Genomic DNA, 22,214 nt, shown 5'->3' on the forward strand with positions numbered 1-22,214 from the left:
ATTGATCAACAACCACTGATCAATAACCATGAGTCCCATTCACAGAGAGTTGGGGAATGGCTGCAATCACAGCATTGTAAGATGGTGACAGATGTACCCTTAGGCCCCCTCCTTGATTCAGAGATGGTCTTTCCCTTTTCTCGTAAATGGCCTCCTTGACTCGGCGCTCAAACCAGCGTTCCTCCCTGTCCAGGATGTTACATCCTCATCATTGAAAGAGTGTCCACTGGCCTGTAGGTGTAAATAGACTGCAGAGTCCTGGCCTGACGAGGTGGCTCTTCTGTGTTGTGCCATCCTCTTCGCCAGAGGTTGTTTGGTTTCCTGGCAATCCTCCTGGCACACTGTTTGTGTCGGGGGACCCGATCCTTGGGGTGGACCAGTTTTTGGCGCAGCGTGTTTTGGGGTTTAAAAGCCACAGAGACCCGGTGTTTAGAAAAAATGTGTCTCAGCTGCTCCGATACTCCTGACACGTACGGGATCACTACAGGTTTTCGCTTGGGCAGCGGTTGTCCTTCTCTCCTGGATCAGCTGGAGCTTTCTTTAGGAGCCTTCCCAGCTTTGACAAAAGTCCAGCTGGGATAACCACATTTACTCAGGGCCTTCTTCATGTTCTTCTGCCTCCCTGGCTGCTGTGTCAGTGGGGATGGTGTTCGCTCTGTGTTGTAGCGTCCTGATGACGCCCAGTTTGTGCTCCAGTGGATGATGAGAGTCAAACCTTAGATACTGATCCGTATGTGTAGGTTTACGGTACACATCAGCTTTTAGATGTCCCCCATTACTGATGGAAATCTCACAGTCTAAGAAGGCTAACCTGCCACTTTTCATATCCTCCCTGGTGAATTTGATGTGTCGGTCCACTGAGTTAATGTGATCCGTGAAATGTGGTACGTCCTGAGATTTGATTTTCACCCAGGTGTCATCCACAGACCTGAACCAATGGCTTGGTGGTGTTCCAGGGTAGGATAGCAGAGCCCTCTTTTCCACTTCTTCCATGTACAAATTGGCCACGATGGGTGAAACTGGGGAGCCCATGGCACACCCATGTTTCTGCCTGTAGAACTGACCCTTGTATTTGAAGTAGGTGGAATGAAGACACAGTTCCAAAAGCAAACACACACGGTTGATGCTGAGAGTGGTCCTGTTGCTGAGGTTGGGGTCATCCTGTAATCTCTTACGGACTACTTCCAACACTTCTGTGACTGGGATGCAAGTGAAGAGAGATGTAACGTCGTACGAGACCATGGTTTCATCTGCCTCCCTAATGACATCTCTCACCTTCTCAACAAAATCCAGGGTGTTCTGGATGTGGTGTTCAGAGCTGCCCACCAGCGGGTTGAGGATCAAAGCCAGAAACTTGGAGATGTTATAAGGGACCGAGTTGATCATGCAGACAATCGGTCTTAAAGGTGCACCCTGTTTATGTATCTTCAGTAAACCATACAGACTAAGACTAAGATTAAGGAACTGCCCTCCCAGCCCATTGTTCCTTCAGTTGGCTGGTTTCAGTCATTATGTAAATGTACTGTTTATGAGATTGGGGAAACCTGCAGTCAGCTGAGACTGAAGAAGTCACTTGGATGAGTGATGAAACATTTCTCCCACAAAATGCTACGTCCAGATGAACAGAATCAACTTTTGGAGGTCATGATGAAAGTTTCGGCAAGAGCCCCAATGGGTATATTTGCGGCGAGAGAGGAATGCGATATCTGGGTGGAGATGAAGCACCACCAGCGGTGGAGCAGCCAGATGGAGACAGAGTCTGAGAAGCTCGGCAGCTGTATAGTGGTAAAGCCCAGCGGCGGGACGGTAGACCAATGACAGGAAAATCCAAACCCACACGAAGAGTACGCAGATGCCTGCCAGTCCACATCGCAAACGGAGATATTGGTAAGCCAAACAGCCAGGTGAACGAGTCCGTGGGAGACCGTAGCCAAAACAGACGGTCAGGGAGAGCTAAACCCAGATACTCCGGTGCTTGGGAATTTCGCCAGGTCGCTGTTGAGACAACGCCGGTCTCTGCGATTCTTTTCGTCCTGGTAGAGATCACGCTGAGATGTTTCCATGTTTTACACAATCCTTTTATTACCCGTTATTCTTACAGATGCATCTGGAGATCAGCACACTGCATTCCTATGCAGTCCTATGCTAAAGGCTGATCTAAAGAACTCCACACGACAGTTACAGTTATAACCTCTGGTCTCCTCCCCCCTACAGTAAATACCCCCAAAATGGAAATACACTAGTACAGTGGCCAAGGGTGCTGACACCCTGACCCCAATATCCTTTTTAGGTAGTGTCTGTTTGCCCTTTGTCTGCCCCTCACCCTCAGTAACTCTTGCTTCCTGCCCTGGGGGTTTATTGTCCTTCTGCCCTGCACCCCAGTTCTTTGTTCCCATCCCAGGCCTGTTTTCTATTCTCTTTAACTCTGATGTATATTAAGAAATCTATTCTCAACATCGCCAACAGTGTCAATACAGGACAGAGGATTAAAAATGGGTGGAGAGTAAAAGAAGTAAATAAAAGTAATGAGAGGAATCAGAGGATACCTCTTGCTAATAACGACCTGCCCACAGCACACTACACTAGAGTGGTTGAGTAATAAAGAAAAGTGACAGAAGGTCCTGTTCATTGTTTTTTTACTGTCTAAAGCTGGAGCCTATCCCAGCTACCACAGGGTGATAGGGCTGCCATTCTGTCACAAGGGTGACACAGAGACACAGACAACCAGTCACACCTATTTACCAGTTACTGGTAATTATGCCAATGAGAATAACAACACTTCTTCCCAGAGAACAAGAATGAACTGACTCTCCTGCACGATTCTTCGAGGCCTCCTGTGTAGGCTGCAGACTGTGGATCTTCGCCTACCAGGTGAAAGGACACTTTGTCAGGCTGAACACAGGACACACACACGCAAACATGTACACTGATACTGACACGCCCTCACCACCACCCTCTGGTAATTACCAGTTAACCTAACCCCACCAGCTGCATGCCTTTGGACTGTGGGATGAAGGGCCCGGAGAGAACCCACGCAGGCACGGGGGGAACACACGACCTCCACTCACAAAGGCCTCGACCTGACTTTACTGATCGGGTGCTTTGATGAAGCTAGCTTTTTACCAGTAACGTTTGAGTGGTGATCACAAGAACAGCGCTGCTGTTTTGGTTTCTTTCACCAACCTGAACTCACCGGCTCGCCTCTTTGCTCTTCACCGTGTGTTTATTATGCAGACTCTGGTTCCACGTTAAACTATGACAGCATCATCCTCACTGCTGCTGACGGCTGTGTGGGCTTTATGTTGTCATACTTTTTATTCAGAAGCACGCTCCTAGATATTTATTGCAGGTCTGTTTTCTGTCACAAATGTGGATGAAACACCCGTATTTACATGGTGATGATGGCGTGCTACAGAGCCGGACATTAAATGAAGCATCAAAGTAAAGAATTTGTGTTGAGAATGTTTTTAGAATTTTTTAGAATTATTCAATTTATTCGATGAATCGTTGGTGTAATCTGTGACATGCAGCAACTACTTTATCACTGGGCTCGTGCAAGACATTAATAATAGACCAAACTTTAGCCACATGTGCATGCTAAAGATGAACAGTGCTGAGGAAAACCTGAAGATGTTTGGACCCTGGAGCAACTGGAGAAAAAGCACCAGCTTACTTTCTTCAGTCAGACAAGCCCAGCTCCAATTTGTTGACCTTCTTCAGTTGGACCACAGTCAGTCTGTTTGCCTCCCACAGAAGAAAACCAAAGTAGAAGAGAGGAGAAAGAATGAGACTGGATTCAAAGGGTATCAGGCTGTTTGAGCTTTCACTGAACAGATTGTAATCTCAACCATGACCACTCTCATGCAGGAGGAACCGGAGGGTGTTGGCTGTCTTTGCAGCTTCACTTCCTGTTCCTGTTACAACACACAGTGGTGCTTTTGTGTAACTTATCTGCATAGCCAATTTAATTAAAAACTTTCAACTTAGCCATAATTTTTAAATTATACCCCCAAACCTCCATCTCCATAGAGACTGTGTCAGCTCCCAAACACAGAAAAAACAAACTAAAAACCAGCAAAAAATGACTTAAACATAAAAGAAATCACAAAGAAAGAACAATACAGTATCCACATCTGAACCAAAGAGTAAAACAGTGAAATGTGGATTATTAGGTCTCTCTCCTCCAAGTCTCTGTTAGTACATGACTTAATAATTGATGAACAAATCGCACGGTGCGCCTACAGAAACGCAAAGCAGGAGATGAAGCATCGCTGAATATGTTTCCAAACCAACTTCATTCTAAGCCAAAGACTAGAAAATATGGTGAAGCAAATCTTCCCTTTGGTTTCACCTGCACAAGTGCCGAGGTAGGTCTCCCTGCAGAATTGGGTTTCCCTTGTCGGGAGCAGCACTGGGCTGTTCAAATCACAGACAAACAGGATCCCACATTCTTGATTTTTAGTTCACAAACACTTCTTGTAATGACTAATGACTAAAATGTTTCTGAAGATTCAACTGTGGGATTTAACTTAATTCTTTAGAAGAACAAACTAAATGACTTTATTTTCAACTATAAAGCCAAGCTAGACTTTAACCATTTAACAGGCCACTAATCTGGTTTATGGCTTTGAACTTTCACAACAAAATTTATATTTAAACACAATTTTTAACAAAAAAATACTATTATTATTATTATTATTATTATTATTATTATTATTATTATTATTATTCGTTTAACTAAACAGAAATGTTTGCTGAATGTAAAAACAGTTTTCTTTAACAACAGTGTGTAAAGGTGTGGAACCTACACTAAAGCATTCTGCCTCAGCACTGCTTATCAAAATCATATACAAATGAAAACTGGCAAACCAAGTGTAAATACTTTAAACTGTCCCACAAACCCTCCCTGTACCTGCCATAATAAGACCAGAATGACTGGTGACAGAAAATCATTACTCTGCTCTGACTGTTTCAAGCTAAGCAGGCCGATAACTCCTCGAGAAGTAGGACGCGTATTGTTTCAGCCGTATTAAGACGTTCCTTTCAAAATGCCAACAGAGTAAAACTCAAATAAATCAACATCTGATTTTCTACCAAGGTTCTTCAAAGATAAAAACAAAAACAAAACTGTATGTCTGTAAAATTTTGGCGCTGAGAGCTCAGTAAAGTAGGACTTAACACGCAGCTATCTCGGTGCGCCCCCCGCCTGACGCAGTCCACATATCAAAGGACAGGGCGACACATTTACAAGCTTACAGTGTCTTGCTAAAGTATTCAGCCCCCTTGAACTTCCCCACATTTTGTCACATTACAGCCACAAACATGAATCAATTTTATTGGAATTCCACGTGAAAGACCAACACAAAGTGGTGCACACGTGAGAAGTGGAACGAAAATCATACATGATTCCAAACATTTTTTACAAATAAATAACTGCAAAGTGGGGTGTGCGTAATTATTCAGCCCCCTTTGGTCTGAGTGCAGTCAGTTGCCCATAGACGTTGCCTGATGAGTGCTAATGACTAAACAGAGTGCACCTGTGTGTAATCTAATGTCAGTACAAATACAGCTGCTCTGTGACGGCCTCAGAGGTTGTCTGAGAGAATATTGGGAGCAGCAACACCATGAAGTCCAAAGAACACACCAGACAGGTCAGTGATAAAGCTATTGAGAAATTTAAAGCAGGCTTAGGCCACAAAAAGATTTCCCAAGCCTTGAACATCCCACGGAGCACTGTTCAAGCCATCATTCAGAAATGGAAGGAGTACGGCACAACTGTAAACCTACCAAGACAAGGCCGTCCACCTAAACTCACAGGCCGAACAAGGAGAGCGCTGATCAGAAATGCAGCCAAGAGGCCCACGGTGACTCTGGACGAGCTGCAGAGATCTACAGCTCAGGTGGGGGAATCTGTCCATAGGACAACTATTAGTCATGCACTGCACAAAGTTGGCCTTTATGGAAGAGTGGCAAGAAGAAAGCCATTGTTAGCAGAAACCATAAGAAGTCCCGTTTGCAGTTTGCCACAAGCCATGTGGGGGACACAGCAAACATGTGGAAGAAGGTGCTCTAGTCAGATGAGACCAAAATGCAAAACGCTATGTGTGGCGGAAAACTAACACTGCACATCACTCTGAACACACCATCCCCACTGTCAGATATGGTGGTGGCAGCATCATGCTCTGGGGGTGCTTCTCTTCAGCAGGGACAGGGAAGCTGGTCAGAGTTGATGGGAAAATGGATGGAGCCAAATACAGGGCAATCTTGGAAGAAAACCTCTTGAGACTGGGGCGGAGGTTCACCTTCCAGCAGGACAACGACCCTAAACATAAAGCCAGGGCAACAATGGAGTGGTTTAAAACAAAACATGTCCATGTGTTAGAATGGCCCAGTCAAAGTCCAGATCTAAATTCAATCCAGAATCTGTGGCAAGATCTGAAAACTGCTGTTCACAAACGCTGTCCATCTAATCTGACTGAGCTGGAGCTGTTTCAAAGAAGAATGGGCAAAGATTTCAGTCTGTAGATGTGCAAAGCTGTTAGAGACAGACCCTAAAAGACTGGCAGCTGGAACTGCAGCAAAAGGTGGTTCTACAAAGTGTTGACTCAGGGGGCTGAATAATTACGCACACCCCACTTTGCAGTTATTTATTTGTAAAAAATGTTTGGAATCATGTTTGATTTTCGTTCCACTCCTCACGTGTGCACCACTTCGTGTTGGTCTTTCACGTGGAATTCCAATAACATTGATTCGTGTTTGTGGCTGTAATGTGACAAAATGTGGGAAAGTTCAAGGGGGCCGAATACTTTTGCAACCCACTGTAGATAGACGTAACCAAACCCAACTCTGTATGGCTCAAAGGCATTTACTCAGCGTAGCGCCTTTATCGTTTATCAGTCCAGTCCTGATAGCCCTGTGGATAAATCTGACCCGTCATTCCACAGTCCAGAACAAAAGCAGCACTCCGTCCTGCTGAATCTTTCAAGGAACAAACGCCTGACAAACTCTGCCCTGAACATGACTGTGGCGTGGGTGTGGTCTCTGGCCAGCTGCAGAGGAGGGGTGACGCAGTGAGCTCCCGGGGCGGCGCAGGGGCGGGGTGAACAGGTGTGCTGGGATCTGACAGTGATTGTGTCTCTTTATATGTTGGCAGTGACAGTCGGAGGAGGAGGGCGGACGTGACAGCAGAGAGAGAGCTGGAGTGTCTGTGTCCCAGTAAACAAACCACAGCGTTAAATAAAAGTTCTGCTGTCGTCAAATTCGCTCCGGCTTATGTTTCTTGGGTCCAACGTTACACTGACTTACAAAAAACACAAAAAAATTACATAACTACTTTTTTTTTTTTTTTTCTGCCTGTCCTGTTTGGCTCTTTTGCATCAGAATTATTGTCTAAAGGCGAAGAAAGATGCCCAACGGATTTACTTTACCAAATTGACCATCCCAGCCTTGCCGTAATGGTCTATTTGATTCACCTTTTATTGTTTATTTTATTTTATTTTCACTTGTTAAATACGGGACAGACTTGACTGGGGGAAAGAAAGAGGGAAAGAAAAACAGCGGAGAAGAGGGACGGGGATAAAGGGAAAAAAACAAAAACCAACAAAATAAGCAGACAAAAAATCCATCTATCAATCACCTGGATCACCTGCTGAGAAAGAAAAAAGAAAACAAGCAGAAGAAAAAAGAAAGAGCAACATAATAAACAGCATCACGATGATCTATGGGAATGTAACAGTAAATACTAAATATTAAACATTATTGTGCAGCACGTAAGATCGACAGCACACAGTGTGCTTTGAGGTAGGAGCCAAAAAGGGTGTAGTTTGTGTGTGTGAGCACCCGTGTGTACACCTGTGAGCATGGACGCGCTTGTTTTTAAAAGGTTCCTTCATGTAATGATCTGCTAGAGGGTGTGGGGGGGCCACAGCCCCGTCCTCCAGGGCATGAAGCAGGTATGGAGGAGATCCAGGCTCCAGACATCCAGAGGCCCTCAGAACACAAGAGACCAAGGAAGACCAACAGAGGGGCAGCCGCGCCACTGTCCCAGAAAGAGCTGAGGAGAGCCCCAGATGAGGGCTCACTCAGCAGCCGCGGAGCAGAAGCCAGGGGGGGTTGCAGTGACGCGCCCGTGAGCTCCGCCGGCAGCCAGCTGTGCCAGAGTGACCGAGCCCCAGGCCGAGAGGCCGAGGGCACCCCACCCCCGAAGTGGCCCGAGCGAGCCCCAGGCTCCAGGCCCCGACAAGCAGCCACCAAGGAGTGAGCCGGTGTGTACCTGGACGCCCATCCCCGAACACAAAGAACCACCAACGCACCGATGTCTGAGGGCGTCTGCCACTGGCAGGGGAAGTGGTGGGGGGAGATAGGCCTCCATACCTTGGAGGGCCTGAGATGTCCCCAGAGAGGTGGCGTCTGATACCCAACCTGACATATAGACACAGACATACAGGCACACACAGATACAGACATCCATTCCCACCCTCATGCTCTCATATGCAATTACTCAACACTCAACCAACGTGGAGACAGACATAGAGAGACACTGTACACACAATCACACTCCCCAAGCGTACTCTAAGAACCGGGTCTAGGTACCCTTGCCCCTGGAGGGGGAAACTGCACCCAGACCCAGGTGGTGTTACCATTTTCCCTGCGGTGGAGAGAAGCAGACCGCCCGACTCGGCAGCAGCAGGGAGGCCCCACATTCCAGACCCCAGTCGGACGGCCAACTCCTCCTCCCAGCCCCCCGCTCCAACAGGTCGCAGAGAACGGGGGTGTGAGAAGACTCCAAACCTCCCTTCGCCTGCTCATATGTAGTGTTGATGCATGTGTGTTCTAAGGTGCCTTTAAAACCCAGGAGGGCATGGAGCTACCTGCCAGAGAGCAGCAGGTAAGCGCGTAGCCCCTCCTGCTAGCCCTCAATGTCTACATGTATTTAAAATTGGGAGGTGGGCAACGACGGCAGGGGTGAGGTGTACACCCTGATGGTCTTTTGGAGTCCGTGTAGCGTGCCCACCCCCAAGATCCTATATGTATGTGTTATGAGAGTGTGAGTAATGTGAATGTCTAAGTTGTGAGATAAAATTGAGGCACAGGCAGCCAGAAGAGGACAGGGGGGGGATGCCTCCCCTGCACCCTGGTGACACACCTTTACCCCAAGGCCCTGCATGTGTGGGTGATTGTGGTGGAGCGGGAAGAGGGAGGCAAAAAAAATTACATAACTAACAAATCAGAGCACAAAACGTTGAAAGCTTGGGTCCATTATCAAAGTTTCCTTCCTTTACAGTCCGGATCGGAGGCTTTTGATCCTCCTGATTTTCTTCAAAAAGGTGTCCAACTGGGGCTCAACTCCAGGGAGAGTAGTACAGGAACATTTGGATAGCATTGCTAAAGCCATTTGCACTGATCTTTGTGAAAAATTAACTATCTCTAGGGCTGAGGATTTAATGGCAGGTAGCGCCTTTGGATGTCTCTTGGTTCCTGTTTTACTTTGACAGTCCCGCGTCCCGTGTTCAGTTTTCTGTGTTTTGCTTTCCCGTTGTCCCACCATGTCAGGTTAGGTTCGGCTGTATCTAATGACAACTCTCAGCTGTTATTATGTTACTGTCAGGGGAGTTTTCCCAATTCTGACCTTACACCAAAATTCTACAATACACATTTAATAAATAAATATATACATACATTTGACCATTTTTAATCTGATTAAAAATTTTACATTTTACACTTACACCTTAACAATTATTATTAAAAAAACACCAAAAACCCATGCACAGAGATTGCCCACACTCCCTTAACCCATGACCTTTAAATGGTGTCCAGACCCCCGGGGAAACATTTGCCCAAACATTTGGGGGGTGTCCAAATTTATAGGCTGCATCCTGCAGTCCTGCCGAGGACCCGGGCCTTCGTGGTCTACGTGGGCCAGGTCCTCCGTAGGCTGGGTAGGCTGGAAATGCGAGGCTGTGAAATTGGACGGTCTAGCCTTCAGTTTTGCTTCACTGCTGTCTCGGTGGAGTTTAATAAACTCAGCCGTCTGCTCCATCACGAATACATCATGGCTGAGCTGCTGTCATTCCCAGTCAATTTCGGTTTGTTATAATATCACTAACAGTTGACTGTGAAATATTTAGTCATGTGGAAATGTAATGACTGCAGTGGTCAGAATTCTGGAAAAGATTTTTAAAAAAGACGTGCCCACTTTTCCCCCCCCAGTGGTCCTAATCCTCTTCCATACAAATCAAAGCAATACAACACCAAACAAAACCCAAACTTGAAAAAATAAAAAATAAACTTGAAAAAGCCTGAACATGAAAATCCGGCGCATGTGTTAAAAAAAAAAAATCAACACACTGCTTCAGAAACACCGAGGCTTGGTTCGTCTCACCAGAGTCACGTGATCAATCATGTCCAAAGCATCAATCGTCACGTCACTGTGTCAGTACCTGATTCAATGGTTTATAACAAAGTGATTCATTGGTGTGATTTGTGTAGTGTTTTGGTGACTGTGGCACAGTGAACCAGTGTGCGACATGATTAGAAACATGGAGCCAGTTAGACAGGACGTCTGCCTGTTCCTAAACCAGTTCATCAGCAGTTCTGCTCCCAGGTCAAAAATATACATAAGAAATACACAATACATGTAGTTATTACAGAAGTTAAAGTATATTATAAACACACTTGCCCACTGGTTAATTACATAATCAGGGTGCTCATGGCAACTTATTGTGGTTTGGATGTAGCGTAATTTTTTTTTTTTTATTAATAAAAAACATCAAGAAGTCACAAGCAGAAGGAGAACACACCATGGCACAAGGAAGGTTTATTCATCTAAATTATTTATTATTAAAATAGACGTAAAGTAATTTTTTCACCCACAAAGTATATACATATATACCTATACATGTTTATACATAATAACCCGACATCAACAGAAGCTGTCGGCTCAGCTCTGTAGAGCAGACAATCAGAACAAAGCAGTTCATTATAACCTCTAGATTCAAGCTGCTCTTCATATTTTGGCCACCAGATGTCACCAATGAGAACTGTGTTGAAAAGCTTCATGTAAGAAACCGTTTTTCAGTACAAACTTTAATGCTTTAGAAAGCGTCATTTGGCCATCACTGTGCCGTGGATGCGTGGAAACATGGCGTGAACGTAACAGACGACCTAATACTGAATGCATGACAGCTAAACCCATAAATACACATGAGGGTGACGAGGGAAAAGGAAACACATGGGGAACACAGCTGGGACGAAATAAACATAATGACAAGACAGCAGGAAGCAACCTGAACACACTGAACATGAGATGCGAGACTGTCGAAATAAAACGGGAAACACGCAGACTAAGACACACAGACCTGACATGGCGATAGAGAAATAGACACTGCAGATGAGACATGGACAAAACTAAGCATCAAATACAGAGAAAGGGATGGATAGGGAGAACAAGCCTGCAGATGGGAAACAAGAGGAGTAGACGAGACAGAGCGAGTGAGGGGGACACGAAGGGAGACAAAGACATCACCGAGACACACAAAGGGCGAAGGAGACTTAAACACAGGAGACATGTAAACTCACACACTGAAGACACGACACCAACCAACATAGTGGGCAGATGGGAGAAACCTAAACAGGGAAACATGGAGAACTCAAAGAGAACACACTGAATGGTAAAATGGTAAATGGCCTGTATTTGTACAGCGCTTTTCTAGTCCCTAAGGACCCCAAAGCGCTTTACACAACCAGTCATCCACACATTGGTGATGGCAGCTACATTGTAGCCACAGCCACCCTGGGACGCACTGACAGAGGCGAGGCTGCCGGACACTGGCGCCACCGGGCCCTCTGACCACCACCAGTAGGTAACAGGTGAAGTGTCTTGCCCAAGGACACAACGACCGAGACTGTCCAAGCCGGGGCTCGAACCAGCAACCTTCCGATTACAAGACGAACTCCCAACTCTTGAGCCACAATCACCCCCTAAACTAAACAAGAACATCATAGTGCAAAAAGATGTGATGGCGAGGCATGAGAGACAAATACTGTTTATGGGGTTTGCCCATAAGCTACATTAACTGCATTAAACATGGGCTATGACATTTATCACAGGAATATCCTGAAATTTCTGCCTTCCACCTGTAAGCAAACAAGCAAAGAATAAAAGCTGTGAGGTCCGGAGTCAAACTGCCAAGCTGATGGTCGATTGATTGTAATTTGATGATATGATTATATTTCAGTCCTTCAGATATAAAAACATCAGAGTGTGGCCAAATTTCATCAACAAAATTTGTATTTTAATACAAAATTCTTTATTTTCTTATTTAAACTTTTGTTTGATCAGCCTGAAATCTTAAGAACAGTAATAATACAGTAATTTATATTAGTGAAATGTATTTGTTTAACACATTTAAAACAACCACCGTTGACAAAGGTGCTGTACATTTAACATAAGCAAAAGAGATAAAAACATAGGAAGAAATGATAAAAGTTAAGAAAAAGAACCATAAAATCTGAAGATTTGAGTAAGAAATACGATAAATAAAAGTAGTACAAGGAATAAAAGTGGGTTTTCAGACGGGTTTCGAAAGTGTCCAATGTGGAGGTCCTGATGTGAAGGAGCAGTCCCAGCTAAGACCCGATCTCCTCTGTGATTTAATCTGGACCTCTGGACAGCTTCCGTCCGCAGACGATCTTGCAGGAGTGTACCAATTCAAAAGATCAGGAAGGTATGAGGGCGCCAACCTGTGCAAAAACAAATAATAAAATCTTAAAAACTAACTGGCAGCCAGTGTAAGGATGCCAGTATGGGAGATATATGCTCTCGCTTGCATGTGCCAGTTAGTAACTGTGCCACAGCGTTTTGGACCAGCTGCAGACGGCTAACTGGTGACAGACTAACACCAGAGTAAAGAGTATTACAGTCGTCGAGACGAGATGAAATGAAGGCATGGATAGCTCTCTGAAACAGAGAAATGGCTTCACATTGGCAAGTAGCCGAAGATGAAAGAAACTGGACTTGATTACAGCATTTATCTGTTTATCAAACGTTAGGAGTGATTTTTGACTCTAAGTTCCTCACAAAGGGATTTTTATACATTTCTAAGGGGCCGAAGTCGCAGTGGTCACAGGGACCAAACACAGTCACCTCTGTTTTCTGTTCATTTAGGTTAAAAACGTTCAGAGGATTCACAGATTTACGTTTCAGTCGCAGGTAAATCTGTGCGTCGTCTGCATAACAATGGAATGAGATGCCAGGTTTCTAAAAAACTGAACCCACAGGGAGCATGTAACCTGAAAAAAGAACTGGGCCAAGAATGGACCCCTGGGGGACCCCACAAGACAGTGAGGTCTTTGAGGATTATGTATCCTCCAATCTAACAGAAAAACCTCGGTCGGACAGGTCAGATTTAAACCATTCCAATGCAGTCCCTTTGACTCCGACACAGTGTACAAGCCGAGAGATAAGAATCCCATGATCTACAGTATCAAAGGTGGCACTGAGGTCTAATAGTATTAAAATGGCAAAATCTCCCAAGTCAGTAAAAGTTCAAATGTCATTAAAACCTTTTAAAAGAGCAGTTTCAGTGCTGTGGTGCGCTTTAACCATTTTTATTTAGAAAGGTCTGGAGCTGAAGGAGGACAACTTTGTCCTGGACTTTAGAACAAAAAGGCAATGTGGTTTGAAGTTGGATAAAACTGATATTTGCTTTTTAAGAATAGGATCCACCACAGCATGTTTGAAGTCGACACACCCTAATGACAACAGAAAGCAAACTCATACCCACAATATCAAAAACAACTTTCAGCAAACGCGATTGAACAATATCCAGAGAACATCTGGTGGGTTTCAAGTTGTTGACTGTTAGGTTTATCAAGGCACAAACTGATTGCTGGAACAACCAAGACAGTTCACTACAATGGCAAAAACTGTCATGGTCCTGAGTCCGTGCACTCAGTGATTTTGTGTTTGGTGTATTTATTGTTATTATTATTATTATCATTATTATTTGTGGACTGTTTTGTGGTTTTTGGATGCTGGGTTTCTGGGTTGGTGCTCCCTGTTGGTCCCTGGTGTTAGTGTTCCTCGTCAGGTTAATCAGGTCCAGCTGTGTCTCCCACCTGTGTGTGATTTCCCAGTGTCCCTCTGTGTATTTATAGTGTGTGTCTGCCTGTGTTCCTCGTCGCGTCGTCTGTGTTCCTCCACATTACTCTGTGTTTTCCTGTCATACTCCGCATTACTCAGTGATCTCCGTCTCCGTGTTCATCTCCTGGAAACTCTTTGTGAAGCCACTGTGTGCTCCCCCTGCTGTCCTCCCTTCGTGTTCAGGTTTGTCGTTCTATAGTTTAGCTTCTCCCAGTTTAGTTCTCCTAAGTTCTGTTTTACCATCCCCTCTTTGTGTTCGGCCTTTTATAATAAACCACCCTCGCATCTCAGTAAGTGCTGCTTTCGAGTCCTCTTTCCCACACCTCACACGGCTGCTGCCCCAGCCGTGACAAAAACAACACACCAGCCACCAGAGCTCTTTGTGTGATCTCGTGCACAAGGGAGACGACCGAGGCGAGCGCTGTTCCTGCTGCTCAAACCCCAGTCACTCTCAGCCAGCCCCTCTGTAGCACTGCTCTTTATTGTGGTTACATGAATATGCATAGGTTCATCAACATATGACATCTTAAACAGGCATACATGTGAACAAAGAGTACCCTTCTGTGTGTAGTGTAGGTATGCGTGTGTGTGTGTATGTGGGTCAAAATATGACCCTAAACGCCTCCTTAAAAAGCCGGCGCCAGGAGTCCAGCGGTCCACTTAAACAAAGGGCTCTTATACTTAAACAGATACAGAGTAGGTGTGCTCTCATACTATATATCAGAAAGAGAAGGTACGACCTCTCGCATGACCTTAGGACATGTGTGGTATGCCAGAGCATTCAGAGTCTTTGCAGACTACTAAGGATCAGACATTCTATCAATATGCAATCGATTATTTATCTCTAAGCATTATTGATTATATGTTTCTAAGTACAAATGACAATTATAAAATATCACTCCAACATTGACTTCACTCAGTAATGAAAAAAGTGGTCAAAAGCAACCGAAGCTGGTGTTTGAACAGATGGGTCGGTTGCAGGAAGGATCAGTGTTGGTCAAGTTACTTGAAAAAAGTAATCAGTAACTAATTAACTAATTGCTGATTACTTCCCCCAAAAAGTAATCCCGTTACTTTACTGATTACTTATTTTCAAAAGTAATTAGTTACTTAGTTACTTTTTAAAAAAATGATTTACAACCTGAACAGGTAACAAAGCGACAGACCTTTCAGCCCAATTCTACTTTTTCAGCATAATCCATCACATAAAATGTAATCAAATGGAAAAGTCTCTATTTGAAACTTGTTTTATCAGTTTTAATCTTTTAACTTTATGCATCAAGCAAAAATTTAATTATATGCAACATTCTCTGACTGGAAGAAATTAGTTTAACATTTAAACCTATTTTCTGCACATAAAATGAAATATTCTTTCGTGTTTACACTCAGTCTTTCAAATAGATGCAAGTAAAACACAGCAAAAAATAAATCAAATCAAAGACTAGCGGTCCTGTTGCTCTATTTTCACCTGTAAAGCAGGAGTGGGGCAGGCGGAGGTTTACCCTGGTGCAGGTGTGCCGCAGCGGTCAGTGGAAGAATCCGCGAGTTTCTCTGTGAGTTTCCCATTACGTGGTAGCTACTCGGTGCTTGCTCGGAAGTTTAGGGGTTTTTCGGTGTAAAACGAAGTTTTCTTCCCACGCACAACGGACACTAATGTTTTTGTCACTTTTTATGGAATCAAACTCAAAGTAAGGTCAGTACTTCCACGCTTTAAACGCTGCACGCTCATACTCTCTCCGCACTCGATATATGATCCATTGTTGATCTGCACACAGCTGTTGTCACGAACGTCGCACTTGCTTACGTCACTGTCATGAGACATTCTCGCAAAAAAATCACGGTTTTAGTAACGCAGTAACGCAGCGTTCCTACGGGAAAGTAACGGTAATCTAATTACCTTTTTTGTAATAGTAATACCTTACTTTACTCGTTACTTGAAACAAGTAATCGGATTACAGTAACGTGTTACTGCCCATCTCTGGGGAGGATAATATGAGACCTGATATCTGTGATCCTATTAATGAAGAATTTCAGTAGGTTTTCATACGCTGCTTTCGAAGCTGCATGGGGAGCAGCAGCAGATTAAGAACTGAGTTAATAATAAGTGAAGGAAGTCTGTGACAGTTATTAGACACAATCTTAGAGAAATACTGTTTTTGCTGCTCTCACGACCTTCTGATAATTTAACAAAGATTCTCTAAGAACATCAAACGATACCTGAAGTCTGTCCTTTTCTATTTTCGCTCAGCTTTTCTGCTGTCTGAGTTCTCTGGTATCATGTATGAACCAAGGCTGGGTTTTAGGTTTTACAGACCTGGTTGTGAGCAGAGCAATGGGATTGAACATTTCCAAGCAGGTTGAATTAAACAGACAATCGGCTGTTAGTGGTCAAGTGAGAGGACCTATTGGAAAGTAAGGCATGATTAGAGTTTTTATAAGAACAAACCAAACCATCAGGTGTGACATGAAAGAGGGAACTCATGTGGATTAAACACACATCAGCAGTGTTATAATTATAAAAAAGGTGTTTTTCAGGTGTGTAGGTATGATTTGAATTTTGTGCTCTTTACTTTTCTTTAACATTTTCACCTGAAAACAGAAATCAGTCAGCCACAGACGTGGAAACAATGAACCGCTGCTTCTCAGATGCAGCTCCATCAAATCTGATGAAACAGCGATGATGAACATCCAGCTCTACATCCGTGTCAGTTCTCCTTTTTCTGTTATGAAGTACCCGCTTTCTGTTAACCTCATGACGCAAATCCTGACTCTCACAATGAAGAAGAGGAAGCAGCACAGCCACTTCTAAGGTCACAACATTAGTATCTGACATTTCAGAGAAATGTCTGAGAAGACAAAGGTCGGAGGTGCCGTGTGACTGAAGATCTCTCGTCCGTCCTCCTCTACAGTTTCAGATCTTCAGATTTCACTGTTCACAATTTTTATCAGTGAGCTTTATTCCAAACAGAATCTGAAACCTCTGACAGAGAACAGCGCAAAACTACAGGAAGTGACCTCGTGGGAAGTCAAAGGTCACACAAACAAAATAAAAGCTCCCAAAATTTAAATACAGAAAATAAATATACAGTCAAGCCCATAATTATTCGTACCCCTGGTACTTTTATTCAACCAGCAAGTTTTTTGTTTTGACTGGAAACGACGCAGGCGTCTCCAAAGGATAATAAGACGATGTACGAGAGGCATCGTTGTGGAAGAAAATATTTCTCAGCTTTAAGTAAACTTCTCAGTAACTTTAAAACCCTCTAAAAAATATTTCACCCTATTTTGGGGGAGCTTTAGGGCCCCTAATAATATATCAGTCATAAAATTTCACCCCCAAACAGATATTGGTTTGTTGCATCAAGGCAACGTGTGCAACAAGGGTAGTCCAACTCCAAGTTATTCTATAATAAGTTGTATTAGTGCAACAAGGTTGAACGAATAAACAAACAAGTAAACAATGCAAACATTTCACAGAACAATAAAACACCAAAATACATCCAACATTGGATCAGGGATCTGTCTTGTTCATTCAGCGTGGAACCTCAGGAAGCAGTTGCAGTCGGAGGTGAAGCAGAGGTGCACGTTTGGTGCACCATTGCACCCCGGCACCCTGCATCGTCCCCAGTCATGATCAGCCAGTGGGCTGTTTGATCCAGGCGGACATCTTGGACTGGAATGGGAGCTGTGCGTCCTTTCTTCCTCTTCTCCTCATATGCGCCAGCAATGAACTGGCTGGGACGACCTCTCTTCTTCTCCAGGCTCTTCCCACACATGCAGAGGCCCTCTGCAATGTATGATTTGAAGGTATAGAGCCTCATTTGGTCTTTCTGCTCCATGCCAGTGCCTTCACAGTCTCTTCTGTAGAGCAGCCAGGTGGTAACGATGATCACATCCAGGAAGTGGACCAGCCGGTGGTACCATTTCTTGGATCTAACTTTGTTACGTTAGAGTGCAGTCAGTGAGTCAAGCAGGTCCAGCCCACCCATGTTCTTGTTATGTTCTTGCACCGCAGCAGGGCAGGGGACAGTGATGTGCTTCTTCTGCTTGCGATCCACCTGTAATGATAATAATAGATTATCTATTTATTTATTTATTAGAAAGAAAGAAATGCAACAGGAAGATGCACACACACACAATTAGTTTACCAACTGACCCCTGACCCCTGAGCTCTTAAGTGTCCCTCAAACCTGACTCAGGGATCCTCCACCTCACTGTAGCTCCCTGAAAGCTTGCTGTCCTCATTTTCTGAGGGAATGTCCCTAACTTCACATTCCTTTGGTTTCCTTCCGTAAAAGGTTTTTTACGTCCATGTCCTGTAATTATCAGTCGATTGTAAAGTAAAAAAATCGATCATGTAAATGCACCCAAACACATCTCTGCACATATATGCTAATGCATTATATTGCCTGAAAAAAATAGGCTAACTGCACAGTGTTGCCTTGAGGCAACAAATGAAAATTAACAGTTTTACTGTATAAATAAATTTAAAAAGTAGAACAAACAATCAAATATACTTCTTAACATATTCATTTTTCATTTCATTTATTTCACCATAAACATGTAAAAAAGTGATCTTTGTCTTACCTCCTGATGGAGATGTCTCTCATGTAGTGCAGCTTGCAGAAAGCCGCCCCCGTCTTTTCTCCGTCTCCTGCTGCAGACAAAGAGATAATGACTGCTGTATCTTTGTAATGTTCGTTCTGATGCTTTTCTTGATCTTCGCATCACTCTGAGTGTGTCGGTGCTCCCTGTGGCCTCTAAAGCATCTGAGCCAACTGTCACAACTTTTCAGAAACACCTGCAGCTCCTTCCTGACAGAACCTGGTTGATGCGGGTGCGAGGCCCCCGTGCAGCAGCAGTAAACACGTGTCTGCAATGCTGGAAATAAAACTGAGCTCATTCTGGAAAACAGAGCTGGAATAAACAATGCTTTAAGGAGTGCATTAACTCGGGAAGAAAGAGAGGGACGGCGATATCCTGCTATTATATTGGTCCATAGTTTCCACTGATTGTTGTTTTATTGTAAGAGATGAGTAAAGTGAGTGTGAGACGTCGCAGCTCTTTGTGGCGAGTACTCATCACAGGACGGTTTGATAGCTGAAGCGAGCACGAGCATCTTACTCACATCTGAAACTAGAGCCTGATGTAATATAAATAATCCTGCAAAGGTCAAGAGTTCATCTTTCCTTCCTGTTATATTCAAAGCACTTTAACCTTTGACCTCTGTTGGATGCCCCCTGGTTCATACTGTAGCTTAGTGTTTGTGGCTGATAAAGTGCAGATATTCTCCCACTGGTGGAAAAGATCACAGCAGTTCAGTTTAAGACTGTTTTAGCTTCAGTGAGAGTCATCATCAAACAAGAAGGACGTTTCTGTGTAGAAAATAACTGATTTTCCTTTTACTTAACTAAAAATGATAATCCTGCTTAAATAGCTTAATAGTGCACAGGTTCTATGCACAGGCATTCGTATTTCAGGGGTAATTGTGCCTCCTCGTGCCCCCTTCTATGGCCATCATATATAGGGTATATGGATGGAGCGGGCCTGGGGGCCAGTACGTAAATGTGAACCCAAACGCAGATTCAGACGCAGACAGCAGGAATCAATCTTAACTTGGCTTCATTTACAGACCCAAGAGACCCACAGTACACGGGAGAAATGTGTGTGGACGTGGAACTCGAACGTGGGTCTCTGAAACAGCACGAGAAAGGTCAGGAGGGGCACTGGGGGCACTGCGGTACGGAGACCTGAGGACATGTGACAGACTGGATCAAGTGAACACGAACAAATAAACCACAAGAAGCAAAGGCGGCGTATTACTAACACAGGTTAGCAGATGAAGAGATGAAGAATAGTTGTGGTCTTCAATACTGCTAAGTGATTATCCAGGATCACACACAGGTGAGCATGACAGGTGTGTTGATGTGGGCTCCACTGGAGTGGAACTCACACAGCCAGTCACCGGGACCATGACAGCATATCTAAAATGAGAGCATTCACTTTCCAAATAAACTACAAACCAGTCAAGAGTGTTGTTGGTCCTCCGCCAGCTGCTGATTTCCTGTTTATGTAAATGATCTACATTCTCCATAATCATCACTATGTTCCCAGCACAGAGAGACTGACTGACCTGGCAACAGTGGGAAGGAAAAACTCCCTTTTAACAGGAAGAAACAGGACAGGACAAAGACACCCTGTGGAAGAGAGCCAGAGGTTAATAATAACTAATGATTAAATGCAGAGAGGTGAGTGAAACACCCAGTGCATCATGGGAATCCCCGGCAGCCTACGTCTATTGCAGCATAACTAAGGGAGGATTCAGGGTCACCTGGTCCAGCCCTAACTATATGCTTTAGCAAAAAGGAAAGTTTGAAGCCTGATCCTAAAAGTAGAGATAGTGTCTGTCTCCTGAATCCAAACTGGAAGCTGGTTCCACAGAAGAGGGGCCTGAAAACTGAAGGCTCTGCCTCCCAGGGAGCCAATGAAGGGAATCCAATACAGGAGAAATTTTCAGCGTCACTCTGAGACAGGATATTTCTAATTTTAGAGATGTTGCACAAATGTAAGAAAGCAGGCCTACATTTTTGTTTAGTATGTGCGTTGAAGGACATAACCTGGTCAAAAAACAGAAATCAGGGCAACAGTTCTCGTTTTTCTGTTATGAAGTACCCGCTTTCTGTAACCTCATGACGCAAATCCTGACTCACAGTGAAGAAGAGGAAGCAGCACTGCCACTTCTAAGGTCACAACATTAGCTTGTATTTCACCTTCCAGAGAAATGTCTGAGAAGACAAAGGTCGGAGGTGCCGTGTGACTGAAGATCTCTCGTCCGTCCTCCTCTACAGTTTCAGATCTTCAGATTTCATGGTTCACAATTTTTATCAATGAGCTTTATTCCAAACAGAATCTGAAACCTCTGACAGCCATGAACCATTTCCTGTGTTGTTGTGCTGTGGTGTGCACAGGTGCCACGTGGTGTTGTCCTGTCTTGTGTATGTTCAATCTGAGGAAACAGAGTGTTTCCCACTCATCAACAGCAACAAGATAACACAAGTAAACACCTTCATGACCTCAAGCTGAAGCACATTTTGTATCTGCAGCAGGACAATGATCCAAGTCCGACTCTGAGTGGCTTTAGAAAAACAAAATGAAGACTTTGGAGTGGCCTTCAGGTCACTTCCTGTGTGTTTGCTTTCAGGTGTTTCTGACTGCGTCGATGGTTTCTAATAATAAGCCGAGCGCTCGCATTCACAGCACAGCAATGGGAATGTTAAATGCCGCCTGTGGGGTAGTGATGTTCCTGATGTTATTTCATTCTAACTTTCAGAATACTAAATAAACCACTTCTGCACTCAATATTGAGTCTGATGTTTGAGGCTACAGTTTGTCCGAACAGATAAAAGCTTTAATCATATTTCAGAGCCATTTGAAAATGATCCCAGCAAATATTCCAGTGTTCAATAACCGTCTGTAATCAGTCGAGTGGCAGCTCAGAAGTAGTTTAGAATGAAAGCTGAAGCAGCGCGTCTCCTCCCTCACCTCTGCAATGGTAATTATCTGTTTACCGATTAGAATAAAACTAAATTAAAAAATAACATTTTCTCAATTAAAAAAAAACAAAAGGGCAGCTCGGTGGTTAGCACTGTTGCCGCACAGCAAGAAGGTCCTGAGTTCAATTCCACCATAAGGCCGGGGGCTTTCTGTTTGCATGTTCTCTCCGTGTTTGCATGGGTTCCCTCCGTGTACTCCGGCTTCCTCCCACCGTACAAAGACATGCAGCTTGTGGGGATAGATTTATTGGATAATCCAAATTGCCACTAGGTGTGAATGTGAGTGCGAATGGTTGTCTGTCCCTGTGTGTTGGCCCTGCGACAGACTGGCGACCTATCCAGAGTGTACCCCGCCTCTCGCCCCATGACAGCTGGGATAGGCTCCAGCGCCCCCGCGACCCTGAAAAGGATAAGCGGAAGCGAATGGATGGGAAAAAAAAAAAAGTTAAAAAAGGGGTCACCTTGAGGGTCACTCAGTCCCACAGATGTCCAGGTTTAAATTCCCCTGAGCTGATTGG

The sequence above is a fragment of the Perissodus microlepis genome, chromosome 16 (assembly GCF_051167445.1).
Source record: "Perissodus microlepis isolate ML-2025 ecotype Zambia chromosome 16, ASM5116744v1, whole genome shotgun sequence".
In the NCBI taxonomy this organism is placed as follows: domain Eukaryota; kingdom Metazoa; phylum Chordata; class Actinopteri; order Cichliformes; family Cichlidae; genus Perissodus; species Perissodus microlepis.